General features: G+C 34.6%; 1 pseudogene; it reads left to right on the forward strand.

The window, feature by feature from the left end:
* Positions 1-8,471: 8,471 nt before the first annotated feature.
* Positions 8,472-9,817, forward strand: LOC121788967 (annotated as a pseudogene).
* Positions 9,818-11,804: the final 1,987 nt, after the last annotated feature.

Here is an 11,804-nt window from a genome sequence, read left to right on the forward strand (position 1 = left end):
AATTATATCGAATAATTCATGAGTAATATTTCCTTTTTAATAAGTTTTAATTGTATAATTATACAGACCACCGTCAGTCATATATTTTTAATGACAAATCTTATGATAACGAAGAATTCTAATGTCACTACATCTCATTTGTGTAGATATAAAAAAAATTTATGAAAATATCAACAGCTATTTTTCTTTTATCTCAGCATATATTTTTGTTTTATGATACTCCATTAGTATAGTTTTGTTTAGTTTAAACCGCCAAAATAATAGGAGTAATGTAAGTGGAAAGGGAAGTGAGAGAGAGAGAGAGAGAGACAAGTGGAAGGCAGGTAAAAGTTGATCCAAACGCGGCGCAAGTGACGTGGATGCGTTTATAACTAAAACATGACACGTGACGCTTAGGAGCTAACTTTGGGTATCTAATCTAAGTATGGGACAAGTAAAGCCAAATCCCACTCTACCTCTCCAAACTCATTTTATTAAATATTTATCTTAAACTGCATTAGGAATGTCTAAATCGTATTATGCGATTCGATCTAATATTAACCGGCTATTCAAATATTCGATATTCCATATACTAGAATTGAAAACAAACCCTAATATTTAATTAAAAAAATCGACACAACCCTACAATTTACTAAGACTTAATTTATTTCTCCTTTTACTCCTCGACATTGAGATGTCTGGAGAAAGAATCATTTTTTGTTTGAATTTTAATAGAATTGAAACAAAAATATAAGGAATTTTAAAAAACTAAACGACTAGTTTCGAAATGTTAGTACTCCCTCCGTCCCAGTAAAGATGACCCACTTTTCTTTTTGGCTTGTCATAGTCAAGATGATCCATTACTAGAAATGGAAATACCTTTTATCTCTACTTTATTTCATATCTCTTGCTTTATTCTCTCCACTTAACACACAAAATAAAGTTGCATAAAAATCCGTGCCACCCAATGAATGGGTCATCTTCCTTGGGACGGAGGGACTATAAGAAATCGGTGCGACTAGCTAGCTGCAAGCATTGAGTGGAGATACCCAATATGAGTAATAATGCTTAATAAGGTCAGACTCACAATCACAAAAAGGAAGAAAAGAATTTGGTGTGGTTACTCGCAAAATTTGGATAGTGTACTCGAACCAAAATTCATAAGACGTTTGAAAAATGTGGATTATTTTAACATCATATTTTCAGATATTTAACTGTGTAATAAATTTTGAACAATAAATTTTTTTTATATATTTTGTATTTGTTGAATGAATGAATAACTATATGGAGTATTTATTTGTATATATAAAGATACACCTAATAACTATCCACTTAATTCCTATACTATTATAATGTCTAAGTGTTAAGATGAATTTAGAAGAAATTTTTTTTAAAGAAAATATATGGGGATCATTCGGTGCCAAGCTTCTTTTATGTTAAATCACCTTACGTTAATTTAAGGGCAGGATGGCGCACAAAGAGTAATGGGATAAATTTTGGAGTTGGCATGAAACACAACGGATATAAAAGTTATTTTAAAAAATGTCCTAACAATGGAGTCTTGGTAAATGAAGAGTGAGTCAAGCAACATATTTCGTCAACAAGACCTTGCAGCATGTGAGGTTTTAGAGCATCTCCATCCATGCCCCTGTCAAAGAGCATGGATGTGGGCTCGGACCCACATTTATTAATTTTTTAATCTCTACTCTTCCCCAAGAGTACAATACTCACATCCATGATCTTTCGCAAGAGCATGCTCAAGGATCACACCATTCTATTATTTAATTTAAATACTTCAGTTACTAAAAACATTTCTACAATATAAAAATGCATTAAAAATACTCGAACTACTATTACAAAATATAAAAATTACATAGTTAAATCCTAAAAAATAAAAATTACATACTTAAAATCCTACAAATTAAAAATTACATGATTAAAATCTAATAAATTAAAAATTACATAATTAAAAGCTAAAAAATACATCATGGAAGACTGGTTCTCTGGCCCTATCCCCAATGTTTGCCAGAGACCTCGTATCATTGCCCGATGTGCATCAAGTTGCTCGGGAGACATGTGAGGCGTCTCAGCCAAATTGAGTTGAGCCAAAAGGGTCCACAACGAGTTGGTGGGGGGTTGAATTGACACAAAGGGAGCGGGAGCGGCGCGACGGCGATTGGCCGTCGCCTGTTTCCTTCCTTGCGGCTGGCGTTGGGAACTACTCGGGCCGACGTCGGGGCTACCTAAGTTAGCTCCGGCAAGCTAGCTAGCCACCTCATCCTCGCCAGCGTTGGATAGGGATAACGACCTCGACCGTTTGCTGGAGGAGCTGGAGGAGGATGATACGCCTCCCATATACTTCGGATGTATACACACCTCCTGCCGAGCGTTGAGGTACTTGAATGGTTTGTAATGAAAAGATTGGTAGGTCGCCATGGTGGCACTGATGATGTCGAGCTCGCTCTTGCCGCTCCCCGCCGACCGTTGTTCATGGAGGTAATACCCCTGTGACTTTTGGATTTCTTCGTTGGCTCTGGAGATGGCATTGCGCACCAAACTCTCATTGCGCTCGATGGTTCCATCCGGTCGGTTGGCATTGTACCGGCGAGAGACATGGAACCAAAACCTATCCACGCTTTGGTTCGTGCCAACCTCCGAATCTTCAGAGATTTCCAAATAGACTTTGAATAACTTATCCATCTCCCCCGGAGTGTATGAGGTGCGGACGTGAGTGTCACCGGCATGACCCTGAACACGAACACTGCGAGGAGTAGGAGTAGCAGAAGTTTGGGAGCCGCCGCTCCCTCCCGATCCTTCTTCGGGTGCTCACCTGTATCGCCCATCAGGGGCATCTTGGTCGTCCACCGGATAAGGCCGGTAGCCACTCGGAATTTGAGAACCTTGGGTTTGAGGAGGTGGTCCAAACTAGGGAATGGTGTTGGACCGAACCATTCGTGGTTCCAACCGCGGGAGTCAGAGGGGTGATCGCCGGAGCCAGACATTTTTTTTTGTAAGAGTGAAAGATTGAGAATTGATGAGAGAATTTAGATGTGTAGTGTGGTGGGAATTGTTTTGTGTGGAAATAGGGTATTTATAGATGAAAATGTGAATTTTGGGGGAAAAATGAAAAATAAATTAAAAGTGGTGAGAAAACGGATATAATTTATTGGGAAGTGGGAAAATAATATTTTTTTAATTTAAAAATGATTTTTTAATTAAAATCGATTTTTTTTAAAAAAATAAAAAATTAAAAATTAAAAAGCCAACGGCTATGCCGTTGGCCAATACCGTGCCGCCACGTCGCCCTGCTCAGCGGCACGGACGTGCTCGATGCATCGAGCAAAGTCGTGCTGTCGGCAAGAGCACAACGGCGGACAGTGTTGTGCCGCGTCGACGGCATGGACGGCGCCCTTCCCCGCAAGTATCGATGCGGATGCTCTTAGAATTGACAGTGGACTAGCCCTTGGCCAAAAGTCATGAAGACTTTGGAAAGGTATTGTGAGGATGACTTCGTTGATCATTCGTTATAGTGGGTCTCAGTAGTTGGCTGCTCCATGATAGATTAATTTCTTATATTTGTTAGTTGTTTTGTATTTTAATTTTGTTTTTCTAACATTTGATATAATTTTGGTTTAATTTATCATATTTCCTAGAATTGTCCTCTGTTCAATAAATTTAAGCCTATACGACTATTGGATGAGAGCGATATTTGACCACGACTCTTTAACACATATAATAGTTAAACAAGTGGATTTATAAGAGAAATTAGGGGATGTAGAGTGAGAAATTAAAGGATTAAGATTCCATGTGTGCTTGTTAGTGAACCAACAAAGTGATTTAATGAACACGTAATTAACGCCTTGCCCACACACACAGTTAGGCACATAAAACATTAGGTCACTAATTAAAGGGTTTAATTACTCCATTCTACACCAACCAATCTAATTTCATGTTCATTGTATATCACTAAACTTCTCACACACTTTAAAGTTATAGTATTAGCAATGGAGGTTATTTGATGCATGCATGTGACTAGGATAGTAGGATGTGTATATATGTATATATATTGAGAAATTTAGTTGTAAGATATATTTAAACTTGATATTATTCATGAACAACATTCTTGTTTAATTCATGTTTAGTGTATTTATTTTGTTTTTTTACATTTAATTAGATTTTAATACTATCTTAAAATCGATATTTATATTATTATTTTCATAAAATACATAAAATCAAAGCTTGATTTGTAATTTTATTTATTCTTTAATTCTCATATGCTTTCTCGTATATCAGAAATTAAATTGATTATACATGAAAAATTATAACGAAAAAAACAGGGTTCGATTTAGAATTACCATCAAATGGCATAATGGATCCAAGGCAAATTTACTATTACCAACCCAAGACATTTGAAAAAAAAAACAAAAAAAAAAACAAAAAAAACCCAAGACATTTGAAAAGTAGCCACTATTGTTAGGTCTTTATTTCAATAATAAAAAAAAATCAATAAGAATTATTTAATCATACATGATAATTCAACTTGAATTTATTAGTTGAAAGAGAATCGTACAACTAAGTCATGGTTCATTATCATCTAGAGTTGTTAAATTCTCAATTGGTAAAATTAAATAACACAAATCATCACTGACTCCCTTTTGGGGGGATTAGAATCGTCTGATGGTGCATCAATCTAAAATAAATGGCAATTCAATACTGGAATAGTTATTTTTTTTTCAATTTTGGAGACAAACATCCATAAAGATCTTTGGACTAATAACTAATAAGCACTCAATTTTCATGTATATCAATATATATTCACTTGCAATTACTACAATTATTGTCATCGACTCATCAGGAAATGCCCCCTTCAAATTATTCCAAGATTTATATCAGTATCTCATCTACTAATGAGTCTATATATTTTTTAATTTTTTATAAAGATGATTAATGATGATTCTCATTTATACCTTCATTCTAGTGACTCGAACCCAGCCTAGCTATTAATTAGAGAAAAAACATCTTAGCTATTAAGTTATGGTTTTTATCATTGTCTAATGACCTACATTTAAGACCCATTCAGAGTAAATAAATATGAAAATTCTTAATTATTAGTAAAACAAGTAAAAAAATCATTTTCACTCTTGTAAAGCACTAAACATTCATATTTTTTTTTAAAACACAAATATGTAACTGACATTTGTAATGTTCTTTTAATTAGTCATAGCATATCAAATATTTGATCAAGTCTACTGAAACCCATCACCCACATGGAATAAAGCCCAAAAGGCCTAAACATACCAATTTGAGGCCTTAAAATAATGTTATATTTAGTCGAATTGAACCAAAAAATAAATAATAAATACTACTACAATACATCGTATGTTAGCTTATATTGTTGGATAACCGATTATATGACTTTTAAACTAAGAATATGAAAAATTAATAATAAGTACGTACTACAATACTTCGTATGTCTGCCTATATTGTTGGATAACCGATTATATGACTTTTAAACTAAGAATATGATCTATAAAAACAAATCATGTGTTTAGAAATAATAAAAATAGCTATCAGAATTTTGAATTTGTTTCGATTAGTTACGATATAAATATAAATTAACCAATAAAAGTAATAATTAAATTATAAAAAGTACTAGTAGTGTGTAGTATAAGTTTTTTTCCTACTTAGTAAATTATTAATTGAGATTCTAATAGCAATAGTAATAATAATATGATCCATCTAGAAATTAACTGAAATTTTTCTTAGCATAATATTCCCTCCGTTCCTTCATAGTTGCGTCATTTTTCTATTTTTCTATAAAAAGGCTATTAAAAAGCGAAAGTGAAAGCAATATTGTTTTTTTAGTTATTTTCTCGATTAGAAAAGGTAAGAACAAAATATTATATGGAGCCATAAACCCAGAAACAAGTCACGAAATTTCCAGATATAGAAAAGGTGAACGCCGTGATTAGTGGTATCTGCAATTTCCAGATATAGCTAAGGTGTCAACTAAAATTTGAACACAATTATAATCACGACAGAGTCATTCTGGGATGAAGTTAAATTTTATGTAAAATAATCCTATATATAATCCAAATTGGCAAGTATATGATTTAAATAATACGTAATAATCTATTTTTATTCATAAATTATAGTGGAGTAGTATATAATTAAGATAATTATATCGTAAAATTAAATATTTTTTCCGTTTCTGTGTGCACAAAATGATTAATATAAATCATGATCAACATATGCATGCATCAATATATATACTATGAACAATTCTGTTTAATAGAAGAACGAGGACAAACAAACCAAAGTCCTAAGCCCACAGGAATAATCGCAGGGCTTTCGATATTTAGTCAGCTTTTCTCATTAAGCAAATAATTTTTTTAATAGCCAACGAATCGATCTTGTTACATGAGTAGTACTTAATACTATTATTAACATCTAAACTTTCTACTTCTCGACAAAATTCATAAAAGGAGAAGAATAAGTCTTGATAAAATTATAAAAAGGGACCAATAAGAAATTGAATGAAACTAATGGTTTATAGTTCAACCGACTAGATCACTCACAGTTAAAGACCCAATATCCTAAAACAATTAATCTTTGTTAGCTAACAAATGATCTTAGTCAATTCATTTTGTACATATTAAAAAACTAAATATGACATTCATTTATAAATACAATAGAGTAGGAATTATAAGTGCATGTTTGGTAGACATGTTAAATTAGCACAAGATAATTAATTAAGATGGCTTTAAGATAAGGATATGTTATCTCACTTTTATTTTGAACTAATTTGCTTCGAGCCGAGATGGGCTTTGATGGCCTAACATGACCTTATTTTATCTATTAAAAAGCTAAATAATCCATATAACTCATATATCTTGGAATAAAATCAAAAGACATATTACCACAAACCAATAATTAAATAATTTTAGAAGTATTTCTGTTTATTTGTGTAAATCATCATTAGAGTAGTAAATAAACTAAATTAAATAAAAAAAATAATGCATATAAAGCAGAAATGGATGGAAAATTGTAGGGAAAAGGTAACTAATAAAAACTATTCCTGACCTGTTTCGGATTGCTTCAACACATGCAACATATTGAATCATAACTTAATTCTATACAATTAAGGATCATATTTGTTTCACACTCAACTCTGTGTTGAGCACATCAAGGAAATTGTAGAATTAATAAAAGTTGAACACGTGTCGGAGCATATATTCATCAACCTCTTATCGTCGCCGATGTGTAGTAGACATGCATCAGAAATAGATAAACATAAACACTATTGATCCACACTTAAACCTGAGTTGAAGAGACATCAGATAACAGACAATTACTGCGCATCAAATAATAAGGATAAAATCATGATTATATAAAGGAATTAATTTGTATAAAATAAAATTAAGAAATTATTATCTAAATAGTTTAATTTACATCAAATATTCAAACTCAAAGTCTTGATCGCACTTAATACCAATTATGTTTCAATTAAAAACCGTTAAGAACAATCCTCCATCTCATATCACAATCCACATTTACATTATTACTCCCAAAAGTTGCCTTTTACATAAGTATAGGTATAGATAGATTAGAAAAAGAAAAAAGAAAAAAGAAAGCAAAAAAAACAATACTAAATGGCGCCAAAATACCAAAATAAGTTAGGAAAATTCTAGATATTAAAACTTAATTAAGGCGAAGGTAAGCATGATTATTGCAAATATTGTTAAGTTATCAAAATCAACTAAAAATTAAACACAATTACAATCAAGGTCAAAATCAGGGCTTTGTCATCTGTGGTAAAATCAAACTTTATCATTAATACGTACATTTTGCCACACAATCTACTTCATATTTTAACATCTCAAATATTATTTACAAAAAACAATACTTAACATACTTTAAACAACAATATGAATATAAGTATATTTTTCGTGTAGCTTCTACAAATTAAAGTGTTGACAAAATTCAACACACGCGCGAGGGCAGTCTTGGGCCTCATCAATTTTGAGAGTTTTATTTTACTTTTTTTGTAATTTGGTTATTAAAACTTTAAGCCTTATTCTAAATATCTTTTTAGGACTTGGTTAGGTTATCAATTTATCATAAATGGCATGATTTAATATATGTCATATGTCTGTATTAATATCCGAACTCAATACTACTTTCTTTCTATTTTTGTAAGTTTCAAGTTAATTGAGTCATTTCTATTTTTAGTAAAAATTAATTTTCTTTTTACTTTATTCTCTATCCATCTCTTACTTTTTTCACCATTTATTTAACACACTATTCTTAAACTCCGTGTGCATTTATTAACAAGAAAAGGAGTGAGTATCCTTTAACCAAGCAAAGGATTTGTGATTAAATGGCTCCGCATGTTTTCATATAAATACTCCATCATTTCCAAAACAAATTAAAAATCAAATAGAAGAATTAGCCGAATATTCTAAACCACCGCCCCTCCGCCGCCAGCCTCCATGTTGCCTAGCGCCACCAGTACCCCTTGGAAGAAATCCCTCCACCACTGTGCATGGCTCGCCCTCATGATCCTCCTTCAGCTTCTCATCACCCTCTTCCTCAACGGTTCCTTGCACCCCCTCTTTCTCCACTGGGAATCCGCCGCCGCCGCCTGCAAACACGGCCGGATTTATGTCTACGCCCTCCCCCCAATCCTAAATAAAGACCTCCTCCACAACTACCACGCCGTCTCCAATGGCGGCCTCGGCCCTCCCGCCACCGGCCTCGACGCCGCCGTTCCTCTCAGCCTCTCCGCCGCCTGGTACTGGACAGACATGTACGCCGCCGAAGTCATCTACCACGACCGCATCAACAGCTACCGATGCACCACCTCCAACCCCGCCCAAGCCGCCGCCTTCTACATTCCCTTCTACGCCGGCCTCGCCGTCCGAAACTACCTCTTCTCCAACTCCACCGCCAAGGACCGCGATCGCCACGCCGCCGCCATGCTCAATTGGGTCAAAAATCAACCCGCTTGGCGCAACTCAAACGGGTCGGATCATTTCCTCATGCTCGGCGGCTGACGTGGGCTTTCCGGCGCCTCACCGACAACGACACCGAGTGGGGCTCCAGCCTCCTCTACATGCCGCTGATGAAGAACGTCCTCCGCCTCACCGTCGAGAGATTCCGGTGGGACAGCCTCGAGTTCAGCGTGCCCTACCCGACCGCCTTCCACCCGAGATCCGAATCCGATATCCGCCAATGGCAGGCCTGGATCCGGGCCAGCCAAAGATCCAGCCTCTTTACTTTTGTCGGGCGACCCGGGAAAGGATCCGGAACGACTTCCGGAGCATCCTCATGGAATATTGTAAGAAAGAAACGTCGTCTTGTAGGGTCGTGGATTGCTCGGAGACGCATTGCTCCGATGGAGCTCCGGCTATACTCGAGGCGTTTCTCGGTTCGGATTTTTGCCTACAACCGAAAGGAGACGGGTTGACCCGGAGATCCATGTACGATTGCATGTTGGCGGTTCGATCCGCGTTTATTTTGGAGGGGGAGCTTTGAGTATCAATATGAGTGGCATTTGCCTAAAAATGCCTCTGAATACTCAATATTCATCGATAATGATATTGTGAGAAATGATACGTCCATTATCAAACGAACACTAGACAAATATAGCAAAGAGGAGGTGATGAGGATGAGAGGGAGAATCATTGAATTTTTGCCAAAATTCTTGTATTCCAAACCCAATGCCAATCTAGGTGGAATTGAAGATGCTTTCGACATTGCCATGGATGGAGTCTTGAAAAGGTTTGAGCAACAAAGAAGATTAATGGATGCCTCCAAAGAAAACAAAGAAGATTGATTTTTATTTCGTTAACTTTTCTTTCATCGTTATATATCACATTTAATACTTATGCCTAGTTTAGTTATTACTATTACAATTTGGGGAATGATTATACTTGATCGTATATTTTTGGTTCGCTCATATTAGCATGTACCCAAAATGTGAGCATTCTGCTGTTAAATTAATACATTAGTTTAATCAAGTGCGAAAAGATTAACTAGTCTAGTTATAGTTCATCAAGTTTTGGGTCAAGTCCACTTAAATTGTAGGCTAATCGAGTTATAATTTGACCAACTTTCATGGTTATATTGACAGTTTTCTCTATATTATACTACTCCATTCCTTTTTACTTTCACTTTCATTTTGGTTTGTAAAATAAGGATTGAGTTATTAGTTTAATTAAATTAGTATTTTAAATGTAATAAGAAAACACAAGAATATTTAATTAACTCTAATGTTTTTATTAATTTATTTAATTCTTACTTAAAATAGAAATAGTGCGAGTAGTTTGGATGAGGAAAAAAGAAAACTGTGCGTAGCATTAGATGAAGTAGTAGTAATACCTTTTCCATGTATGAAAATTGTCTCTTTTTTTAATTTTTTTAAAAATTAATCACATTTCTATATACGGAAACTTTCTCGTTTATTTTTCAAAAAGTTACAAACAAAAAATTGTGTATAAAATGATCAATATTTTATAAATGTGAATATTTGTAGAATAATTTTTTTTCATTGCTATACAAATCTATTTTTAATGTAAAGTAGTAGTACATGCACTACAAAAAATGCGGTCATTTGCTAGCACCCTCGTGCTAGCAAAAAGCTTTCAAACGTGCTCGCACCATTTCAATTTGCTAGCACATTGCGAGCACAGTGTGTGCTAGCTATAACGCTCGTCGCAAAGTTGTGACGGATTTTCTAGCACAAGTTCTTTTGCGGGCATCTTGCGCTAGCAAAAAGGCGAAGATGGGACCTAGCTATGTTGTGCTCGCAAATTTGTGAGTACCTCCAATGTGCTAGAAAGTTTGCGGTGATTGGAATTTCGCCTCTTTTGCTAGCACTTTTGTGCTAGCAAATCAGTATTTTATTATAAATTTTAATATTATTATTTTTACAAATTATTATATGGATAATTCATTAAATAAAATCATATGAAATAAAATAAAGAATAACAAAAACTCAAAAATTACATAAAAGTAATAATATTGTTTTACACTTTTTTCTCCATTCGTTAACTTGTTCACTAAGGTTCATAATCTGTTCTAACAACCTCTCACTTTTTCTCAAAATAAGCCCTCAACTCACTAACTCAGCGCCAGACGCTGCATTTTGCCTCTCCGACTCGGTGAGCAACGCCTCATTTTGCTTCTCCAAGTCCTCGCACACCTCGATAGTGACTTGCTCGCATTGCTTGTACCCCTCCCACCCTACAAGAACACCATTCTTCACCATAAGACATACTATCACCTTTATGCTAGGAATGCGTATTCATGTTGGGAGCCATCCTGTCTATATATGCCAGAAACTTATTGAAGTAACATCACAATAAGTTTCTAAATTGAGGGACTCAAACTGAACAAACAATTACAAGGTCCAGAAATAAATAAGTATGCTTTTCCAATCCACATTGAAAATATCCTTTGATCTATATAAACAAACACAATCTCATAAAACTAAGAATCATATCACATGCTGGGATGCAAGTTAACAGTTGGAGTGTGTTTAGTTATTCCTATCAATTTCTTCAGACAGTAGCTATGAAAAAGAGTCATCTTCTAACTTCAATTTAAGCAAAATCAGGCAGAGTTAAACCCCAAAATCAGTTACCCCTCTTTTGGCAATACATTTAAGTTCTGACTTTTCTTAACTTCAACATATTCCAAACGGTAGCATTAGCCTATAGCATCATAACCTTACCAATCCTACAAGTCTAATTATTCTAGCTGAATACTTCCAAAGGCATATTCTTGTTCTCAAATCATTTAATATATCTGATTATAAATTT

Source organism: Salvia splendens, unplaced genomic scaffold, assembly GCF_004379255.2.
Source record: "Salvia splendens isolate huo1 unplaced genomic scaffold, SspV2 ctg1179, whole genome shotgun sequence".
In the NCBI taxonomy this organism is placed as follows: Eukaryota; Viridiplantae; Streptophyta; class Magnoliopsida; order Lamiales; family Lamiaceae; genus Salvia; species Salvia splendens.